Source organism: Globicephala melas, chromosome 1, assembly GCF_963455315.2.
Source record: "Globicephala melas chromosome 1, mGloMel1.2, whole genome shotgun sequence".
Lineage (NCBI taxonomy): Eukaryota > Metazoa > Chordata > Mammalia > Artiodactyla > Delphinidae > Globicephala > Globicephala melas.
This window is the reverse complement of record NC_083314.1, coordinates 41781250-41792226: the sequence shown is the minus strand read 5'-3', so window position 1 is coordinate 41792226 and position 10977 is coordinate 41781250. Positions and strand designations below refer to the sequence as shown.

Genomic DNA, 10977 nt, shown 5'->3' with positions numbered 1-10977 from the left:
CATTTCTTACAACCCCAGAAAACATTTGGTTATGTTATCTCTTGGGTCCAGGAGGAGTGTGGACTGTGCCAAGTTTAAGAGCCATTGCCAAATACCATGGTTTGCATTATGTAGACAGCACGCCAGTGTAACTGGCGCTACTAGTTGTAGATTTGAGCTCTCGCCTCAGAGGCAAAGGATCCCTTAGTCATTTCCAACTGGGATCATGCCCTTTGCTTTGGTTATGAGGTATCTTTGTGTGTGTGCACAAACCATGGCCTGCAGGCACAACTGATGGACCACTGTGACTGACTTCTTCTAGGCTGGGACAGTGAGCCCCCAAAGTGGCACCAAAGTGGTCTCAGACCCCATGGGTGACTTGGAGACGCTGAGAAACAGCATGGTGCCTTAGAAAGGGCCTTGGGGAGCCTGGTTCTGGGTCTGTAAAATGGACAAGTCACTTACTTTCTCTGAGCTTTGGTTTCCTCATCTTTTGACAGGAATAATCAGAGCTGTTGTTATGACAACTGAGCTAATCCATATAAAGCATCTGGTGCAGTAACTGGCACCAAGGAAGCTCTCAATAAAAGTTTTTATTATTAATATTATTATTATCATCATTATTGATATATATATCTTACTTAAGACACATGGTGGTTGTGAAGATGAAATAACTGATATTGAAGTGCTCTGTGAATCTTCAGAACTCAGCATATGTGAGGAATGCTTGTTTCAGTGGGAAGGAAGGGTAATTGCATACAGAGGCTCTGTCAAAACATGTTTCAACATGATTCTTTGACCAAGAGTCCCCAATATTTTTGAAATAAGAAGCTACCGAGTCATACAAAAGACAAATACTGTATGACATCACTTATATGTGGAATCTAAAAAACACAACAAACTAGTGAATAAAACAAAAAAAGAAGCTAACTCACAGATAGAGAGAACAAACTAGTGATTACCAGAGGGGAGGGAAGGGGGGAGGGACTATAGGGGTAGGGGCAAAAAAAGGGTTGTTATGGGATTATATGAAATCGATGGGAAACGTTTGAAAATTGTGAAGAATTATAGAATTTAAAGAATCTTTCATTCAAAAAAATTATAAAAACACAAGGTAATAATATAAAGTAACTGGTTTGTAATCATAAAAATAATTAAAATGTGGAGAATTTAATTTTAAATCAAAAAGAAGAAGAAGAAGCTACTATCCATTTTTCCAAACCCTTGAGAGACCAATGGCCTGTTGGTAAGCAGTCATTCTGATGAGCTGATTCCAGTGAGGAGGTAGCAGGTGTGCTGGTGGGACTGTTTCTGAGCAGAATCAAGGTTGGGCCTGGATGCTGCCTGGACTGCACTTCTTGCTGTGTATTGAGGCAGCCACTGAGGGAATGCAAGAGGATTTCTACCAGAGAAGGCAGCAAGCATGTGAGCCATCTACCTGGGGGAGTGATGGGACAGAGAAGCAATTTCCTGGTGTGTTTGAAAATGTGTTACCTCAGTTGGCCTGGGAGCCTAATGGTTTCATTCAACAGGCATTTATTGCTTTCCCACTTCCCTAGACCAGTGAACAAGGGGTACACTTTGAGCAGGCTGGGTGAAGTGATCTTCCCCCTGGCCATAAGTTGAAAAGATGGAAGGAATCAAGGCTGTCCTTGAAAATAATGGGAAGGTGTGGATATATTCAAGTCCATTATTCTTTATAAGTACATCTCAGTGTTGCTTCATGAGGAAGATTATTGCACAGTGGTCTCTAAGGTTTTCATAAGGAACCAAATGTAATCGGAAGAAATCACAGATGCTCAAGATGACAGCTACTAGTCATGACAATGGCATCTCAAACTCTGGTGTCACATGCCTCACAGTTGGGATACACAATGGGTGCCCTGCAAGGCCTTGTTCATAGGGCTCTGAAACATCTACCTGGTCAATCAATTCAGTAAGAAAGGTCATTCAACAATAATTAGATTTTTCCCACACCTCACCTGCCTAGCAAAGTTCTAGGCACATAATAGGTACTCAATAAAACCTTAAGACTAATTTAATGATAATATATAATATTTGTTAAACACTTGAGAGATGTCAGGTCCTTTTATAACTGCTTTATATGTGTTGATTAATATTATCCTCCCAATAGCTTAATGAGATAGCATTATTATCACCATTTTCAGAGGTGAAGAAATAATAGCCTTTTGTTCAGGGTCATAGAGTTAGAAGTGGTGGAGCTGAATTCCACCCAGGCTGAAAGATTCAGAGCCCATTAAAACACATGCAGGCACTAGACTCAATTTAAAAGTAACGTGTGGCTTCCTTTGCTGTGCAAAATCTTTTAAGTTTCATTAGGTCCCATTTGTTTATTTTTGTTTTTATTTCCATTTCTCTAGGAGGTGGGTCAAAAAGGATCTTGCTGTGATTTATGTCATAGAGTATTCTGCCTATGTTTTCCTCTAAGAGTTTGATAGTGTCTGGCCTTACATTTAGGTCTTTGATCCATTTTGAGTTTATGTTTGTGTATGGTGTTAGGGAGTGTTCTAATTTCATTCTTTTACATGTTGCTGTCTATTTTTACCAGCACCACTTATTGAAGAGGCTATCTTTTCTCCATTGTATATTCTTGCCTCTGTTGTCAAAGATAAGGTGATCATATGTGCATGGGTTTATCTCTGGGCTTTCTATCCTGTTCCATTGATTTATATTTCTGTTTTTGTGCCAGTACCATACTGTCTTGATTACTGTAGCTTTGTAGTATAGTCTGAAGTCCAGGAGCCTGATTCCTACAGCTCTGTTTTTCTTTCTCAAGATTGCTTTGGCTATTCAGGGTCTTTTGTGTTTCCATACAAATTATAAAATTTTTTGCTCTAGTTCTGTGAAAAATGCAATTAGTAATTTGATAGGGATTGCATTGAATCTGTAGATTGCTTTGGGTACTATAGTCATTTTCACAATGTTGATTCTTCCAATCCAAACAAGATGAAAAGACAACCCTCAGAATGAGAGAAAATAATCCTGAAAAAGATTAGTCTGCAAAATATACAAGTAGCTCATGCAGCTCAATATCACAAAAACAAACAACCCAATCCAAAAATGGGCAGAAGACCTAAATAGACACTTCTCCAAAGTAGACATACAGATGGCCAACAAACACATGAAAAGATGCTCAACATCACTAATCATTAGAGAAATGCAAATCAAAACCACAATGAGGTATCACCTCACACCAGTCAGAATGGCCATCATGAAAAACTCTACAAACAGTAAATGCTGGAGACGGTGTGGAAAAAAGGGAACCCTCCTGCACTGTTGGTTGGAATGTAAATTGATACAGCCACTATGTAAATTGATACAGCCACTATGGAGAACAGTATGGAGGTTCCTTTAAAAACTAAAAATAGAATTACCGTATGACCCAGAAATCCCACTACTAGACATATACCCCAAGAAAACCATAACTCAAAAATATACATGTACCACAATATTCATTGTAGCACTATTTAAAATAGCCAGGACATGGAAGCAACCTAAATGTCCATCAACAGACAAATGGATAAAGAAGATGTGACATATATATACAATGGAATATTACTCAGCCATAAAAGGCAACGAAATTGTTATTTGTAATGAGGTGGATGGACCTAGAGTCTGTCATACAGAGTGAAGTAAGTCAGAAAGAGAAAAACAAATACCGGATGCTAATGCACACATATGGAATCTAAATAAACGGTACTGATGGACCTAGTGACAGGGCAGGAATAAAGACGCAGATGTAGAAAATGGACTTGAGGTCATGCGGGGGGAAGGGGAAGCTGGGACGAAGTGTGAGAATAGCACTGACATACATACACTACCAAATGTAAAATGGATGGCTAGTGGGAAGCTGCTGCATAGCACAGGGAGATCAGCTTGATGGTTGTGACGACCTAGAAGGGGTGGGATAGGGAGGGTAGGAGGGAGGCTCCAGAGGGAGGGGATATGGGGATATATGTGTATATATAGCTGATTCATTTTGTTGTACAGCAGAAACTAACACATCATTGTAAAGCAATTATACTCCAATAAAGATATAAAAAAATAAAAGTAATGGGTGGTTTTGAAAAGAAAGAAAACATTGAATTCGGGGAATGTCCACTTAAGGTGCTTCTTTGACTGACTGCCTTTTAAATCTTGGCTCAACACTTGGCATCAACCATTTTTGTATGGGTGTAATTTTAGTAAAAATTATGCAAAGCAAGTAGATTATATCATGTAGAGCAAGAACTTGGTGATTGGTCTGAGGCCATGGAAGGAAGGAAAGGAGGAAAGGAGGAAGGAAAGGAGGGAGGAAAGAAGGAAATAAGAAAGGAAGGAAGGAGGGCAAGAAGGAGGGAGAGAAGAGAAGGGGGAGGAAAGGAAGAAAGAAGGAAAGCTTTGAGACTAATTTGATGGTGGAGATAGAAACTGTTGAGTGTGTATGTGTGTGTTTGTATAGAAGCAGTAAGAAGAAGAATGAAAGCATCTTTCCATTATAAGTTCTCATATTTCTTCATGCTTCCTGCTCCTTTATAGTGTGCATTTTTCAGAGAAAGGTCTAGTAGTGACCCAACACATTCTAACTACTCATAAACCTATATGAGTATAGATTTATATCCCCCAATGTGGGGGAGAAGAAGGTCCACAGAATTACAGTGAAAGAGTTCTGTGAGCAACCCCATTCAAGACACCAAAGGAAAAGCCCCAACAGGCAGTTCCCTTTAGCCTGGAAGAAAGAGTGAAAGACAGCCAGACTCTCTCATCATCCAATCACATCTCAGGGGTTCAGATTTTCTCAGCTCCCTGGAGGCTTCTGCCCTTGCAGACAGGAGGATTATAGAAGATGGGGAGTTTGCAGGCATCCAGTGGCACTGCCTGTAACCACACCAGGCACTGCCACTCTGCAGTGATCACACCAAGATGGAGAACTCCTCCTAAACCCAAGCCTATTACAGCTCTACCTGCGAGGCAGCCCACACAGAGGGTGGCAAAGCTGCCACCATGCCTGCCAGAAGAGGCTGGTGGCCAATATGTTACACAGAGCTGAGAGGCCAAGGAGCAGTGGTTGTAGTGGACCAGGTAGCCAGTTCTTGGTTAGCACTTTGCAGAGGGATCAGATGGCCTCCAACATCGAGAACCGTTGCAGGAAAGATGAAAGGGGAAACTTCAGCCCGGGAGAAAGAAACATGGCACACTCTGGCCCCCAGAGAAGAGAGAGAAAATGGCAGGCACCCAAGGACAGATCTTGTCTCATGAAGAGGTTTTTAGCTGTTCCAATGGAGAGGGAAGTGTGCCTTGTGGATAGAAGGAGCATATCTAGCCTATTCTGAAGTTCCCAGGCAGTGTCAGGTGCCAAGGTTGTAGAGTTAGACTCGACACAGCAAAAGAATTCTCCTAAAGTGCTTTGAAACACAAGAGAAATTGTTTTCAACCTACTGAGTGGCAGAAGGAGTAGTGGTGGATGATATAACTTGCTAATTCTTTTTCATAGTGAATTTATGCCACTGGGTAATTAACTTAAAGAAATGGACATCTGTTGTGAGATTTTGTCCATTTTAACTTTATAATGTTTTGGGGGGATGCTATAGACAGAATCGTGTCCCCCCAAAGTCATATGTTGAAGGCGTGATCCCCAGTGTGCCTATAATTGGAATAAGGAAGTAATTAAGGTTAAGTCAGGTCATAAAGGTGGATGGAGCCCTGATCCATCCAAGAGGATTAGTGTCCTAATAAGAAGCAATACCAGAGAGCTCATTCTCTCTTCTCCACGTGAGAACACAGCACGAAGGCAGCCATCTACAAGCCAGAAGAGAGCTCTCAGCAGGAACTGGAACCTTGATTTTCGACTACCCTGTCTCCAAAACTCTGAGAAAATAAACTCCTGTTGTTTAAGTCACACAGTCTGTGGTACTTTGTTACAGCAGCCCCAGTAGACGAAGACAGGGATGGGGGTGTGGGGGCATGAGATGCTTTAAGTATCTGCAAGCTCAATTTCCTGTAATGTGCTCAGATAAGACTGTAAAGCCAGAGGCTGTTTGTAAAACTTTGGCTTTCTGTATGGTGCTGAGGAGTTAACTCCAAATGATCCATCTGAGTCCCAGGGTTTGTATTTGTGGGGAGGGGGCACAGCATTTATCTTGAAAAGTCTGTAAACTTTTTTAAAGATGAAAAATGTTATATGGAAAGTAGCACTATAAAAGCAGAGTGTGAAAAAAATACGAGAGGGAGAACTCAAGAACAAAAAAATAATGCTTATATTGGCCTACAGGGAGTAGAACACTTAGACCAACTTTAGTACTGAATATTTCCTTTTTAAAAAAAATCATGTCTCCTAAAACCAACTCCAAATGGAGTCATATCAATCCAAACGCTAGAATCAGGGGAATTTTCCAGTGAGGGAGAACATTTTGGTAATATTAGTAATTTAGTTTTCTTGTAAGGAAATTAATTCAGTGATTTGTTCAGAATAGTTACAAAAATGTACAGTCTCAGAGATTAGTGAGGAATCCAGTTCCTGCTGGAGACAGCAATTCTCTGGTCTCCTAGAGGAGATAAATTATAATATTTTATTTGTGTCACAGCAGGGGAAAGGAAGGGGAAGTTCTCTGGCTTCTGTCCCTTTGTCCTGGAAGACTTACAGACTTACATGGAACATATCTCCTGCTTTCTTGCCTTATTATTATTGTTTTCTTTTTTTCCTTGTTCATATTTGCTTGAATATTTTACCATTTTTATTGTGATATAACTGACATATAATGTGTAAGTTTAAGGTGTACATTTGTGATGATTTGATTTGATATATGTGTATATTTCAAAATGATTATACCAATAAGGTTGGTTAACACATCCATCACCTCACACAGTTACCTTGTGTGTGTGTGTGTGTGTGTGTGTGTGTGTAGAACTTTAAAGATTGACTCTTAGAAACTTTCAGGTATACAATACAGTACTGTTGTGTCATCCTGCTGTACATTAGATCTCCAGAAATCATTCATTTCAAAACTGCAAATTTGTATCCTTTGACCACCTTCATCCAACCCATCCCACCTCCCTCAATCCCTGCCAACCACCAATCTCTGTTTTTATGAGTTTGGTTTTTTTTTAAGACTCTACATATAAGTGAGCTCATATAGTATTTATCTTTTTCCGACTTATTTCAGAGCATATTACCCTCAATTTTCATCCATGTTGTTGCAAATGGCATGATTTCCTTCTTTTTTATGGCTGAATAATATTCCATTATATATATCTGTATCTATCTGTCTATCTATATTACATTTTTTTTCCCATTCATCCATTGACACACACTTATGTTGCTTCCATACCTTGGCTATTGTGAATAACACTGCTTTGAACATGGAGTATAGATATCTCTCTGAGATAGTGATTTCATTTCCTTTGGACATGTACCCGAAAGTGGAATTTCTGGATCATATGATAGTTCTATTTTTAATTTTTTGAGGAAACTTTCTACTCTCCCATACTGCACCAGTTTACACTCCCACCAACAGTGCACAAGGGATCCCTTTTGTCCACATCTTTGCCAATACTTGTTATCTCTTGTCTTTTTGATGATAGCCATTCTAACAGGTGTGAGGTGATATCTCACTGTGGATTTGGTTTGCATTTCCCTGATGATTAATGATGTTGAGCACCTTTCCATGTACCTGTTGGCCATTTGTATATCTTCTTTGGGAAAATGTCTATTCAGGTCCTTTGACTATATTTAATTGGGTTATTTGGGGTTTTAGTTTTGGTTTGGGGTTTATTTTGCTAATCAGTTGTATGAACTTCTACTATATTTTGGATATTAACCCCTTATCAGATATATGGTTTGCAAATATTTCTCCCATTCTGTAGGTTGCCTTTTCATATTATTAATTATTTCTTTTGCTGTGCAGAGGCTTTTTAGTTTGATATAGTCCCACTTGTTTATTTTTGCTTTTGTTGCTTGTGCTTTAGGTGTCAAACCCAAGAAAATTATTGTCAAGACCAATGTCAAAGAGCTTACCTCCATGTTTTCTTCTAGGACTTCTGTAGTTTCAGATATTACATTTAAGTCTTAATCCATTTCAAGTTAATTTGTGTGAGTAGTGTAAGGTAGGGGTGTAGTTTCATTATTGAAGAGACTATCTTATCCTGTGAGTATTCTTAGCTCCCTTGACAAATACTGGTTGACATAAATGCATGAGTTTATTTTTGGGTTCTCAATTCTGTTCCACTGGTCTGTGTGTCTTCTTTTAATGCCAGTACCATACTGTTTTGATTACTATAGCTTTGTAATATAGTTTGAAACCTATAAGTGTTTATAAGTGTGCATCCTGCTTTTGTTCTTCTTTCTCAAGATTGCTTTGGTTATTCAGGGTCTCTCATGTGGTTCCACACAAATTTCAGGATTTCTTTTTCTATTTCTGTTTTAAAATGTCATTAAAATCTTGGTAGGGATTGCATTAAATCTGTAGATTGCTTTCAGTAGTATGGACATTTTAACAATATTAATTCTTCCAGTCCATGAACATAGAATATCTTTTTATTTGTTTGTGTCTTCAATATCTTACATCAATGTTTTATACTTTTCAGTATACAGACCTTTCACCTCTTTGGTTAAGTTTATTCCTAAGTATTTTTATTCTTTTTGATGCTATTAAATGGGATTGTTTTCTTTATTTCTTTTTCAGATAGTTTGTTGTTAGTATATAGAAATGCAACCAATTTTTGCATATTGATTAAGAAAAGAAATGAGAGTTGCTGACAGGCAAATATGGAACATTCAAAGAGAAGCAGAAAAACTAAAACTATCTCTGAAAGATGCTGCTAAGAAGGGCCAGAATGATATCTGTGTAGTTCTGGCCAAAGAGGAGATCAGGTCAAGGAAGTCTGTGAGCAAGCTTTATGCATCCAAAGCTCACATGAATTCTTTGTTCACAGGGATGAAGAGTCCTTTGAAGATTACCTAAATCCAGTTCAAATAAATAGATTATAGAATGCAGATAAAATGAATAGATTAATAAATGCAGGCATTGTCCAAAGAGATGAAGAAAGCTGGGAACATGGAGAAATGTTAGAGAACACTTTTGAAATCATAGATGATCAAGAAGAAATGGAAAAAGCAGCAGAAATGGAAATTGAAAAAATTCTGTTTGAAATTACAACAGGGGCCTTGGACAAAGCACCTAGTAAAGTGACCAATGCTGTTATGGAACCTGAATCTCCAGGAGTGACGGCCACCTCAGAAGTTGAAGGGGAGGAAGAGGCCCTGGAGGCCATGCATCCCAGCTGGCCATGCTTTGTGGCTAGGGGCCACCCTGCTGGGCCTCAGGCTTTTCTCATGGCTCACTTACTGTGTGTACATACACTCCTCTGATGCAGCTACTATTTTATGTATCTCTTGCACTACACCTCTGTGATGAGGCATTGCATTCTGGAGAAGATTCTCTCTGAATATCTCTTCACTGTGCAGAAGTTTTGTGATCTCAGCCAGACTGTTCTTATGAGAAGTGGTGTAATAAATGCACCATTTTTAGGAGTATAAACAGAAGTATCTTTTTAGGGGGGAAGCAAAGAAATCTGTCTTCTCACAAAGCACTTTTGAGAATAGAGTTGATTGCCTGAATGTTGAGGACTCTATATTCTTTTTGTATGTAAAACACTATATAAATAGATTTTAATAAATTTCTGCTTTAACACTTAGAAAAAATTTTAAAGTTTTCTATGTATAAGATCATGTCATCTGCAAACAGAGAAAATTTTACTTCCTCCTTTCTGATTTGGATGCTTTTTATTTCTTTTTCTTGCCTGACTAGTCTGGGTAGGACTTCCAGTACTATATTGGATAGAAGTACTAAGGGAGGGTGCCTATGTCTTGTTCCTGACCTTAGAGAAAACCCTTTCAACCTTTCATCATTGAGTATGATGTTTGTTAGCTGTGGGCTTGTCATATATGGCCTTTATTATGTTGAGGTATGTTCCTTCTATACTCAAATTGAGAGTTTTTATTATGAAAGGATGTTGAATTTTGTCAAATGCTTTATCCACATCTATTGAGATGATCATATGATTTTTATCTTTCATTCTATTAATGTGATGTATTGCATTTAATAATTTTTAAATATTGAGCCATTGCTTGAATTCCACTTGATCATGTAATGTGATCTTTTTATTGTGCTGTTCAATTCGGTTTGCTAGTATTTTGTTGAGAATTTTTACGTCTACATTTGTCAGGGATATTGGCCTGTAGTTTTTTTCATATAGTGTCCTTATCTGACTTTGGTATTAGATAATGCTAACATTGTATCATGAGTTTGGAAGTGTTCCCTCCTTTTCATTTTTTGGGGGAGAGTTTGAAAAAATGCATTAATTCTTTAAATTAATTCAAAATTCATTAATTCTTCAAATGTTTGGTAGGATTCACTAGTGAAATGATCTGGTCCTGGACTTTTCTTTGTTGGGAGGTTCTTTATTCAATCTCCTCACTCATTATTGGTCTGTTCAAATTTTCTGTTTCTTTATCATTTGGTCTCAGTAGGTTGTGAGTGTCTGGCAATTTACCTATTTCTTCCAGGTTGTCTAATTTGTTGGTGTATAATTGTTCTTTGTAGTCTCTTATGATCCTTCATATTTCTGTGATATCAGTTGTAATGTCTCCTCTTCTGTTTATAATTTTTTTGAGTCCCCTTTCTTTTTTTCTTGGTTAGTCTAACTAAAAATTTGTCAATTATGTCTTTTCAAAGAACCAACTTCTAGTTTTGTTAATTTTTCTCTTGCTTTCCTATTTTTTATTTTATTTATTTCTCCTCTAATATTTATTATTTCATTCTTTCTGCTAACTGATCTTTTTCTTTTTTCCTAGTTCCTTGAGGTATGTTAGGTTGTTTATTTGAGATCTTTCTTTTTTTCTTAATATATGTATTTATAGTTATAAACTCTTCTCTTAGAACTGCTTTTGCTGCATCCCATAAGTTTTTGTGTGTTGTGTTTCCATCTTCATTTGTTTCA

The 10977-nt window shown here is 38.0% G+C and overlaps 1 pseudogene; it reads left to right on the top strand.

Annotated features, from left to right (window-relative positions):
• The first annotated feature begins 205 nt into the window (after window positions 1-205).
• Window positions 206-9346, top strand: LOC115861692 (charged multivesicular body protein 3 pseudogene; annotated as a pseudogene).
• Window positions 9347-10977: the final 1631 nt, after the last annotated feature.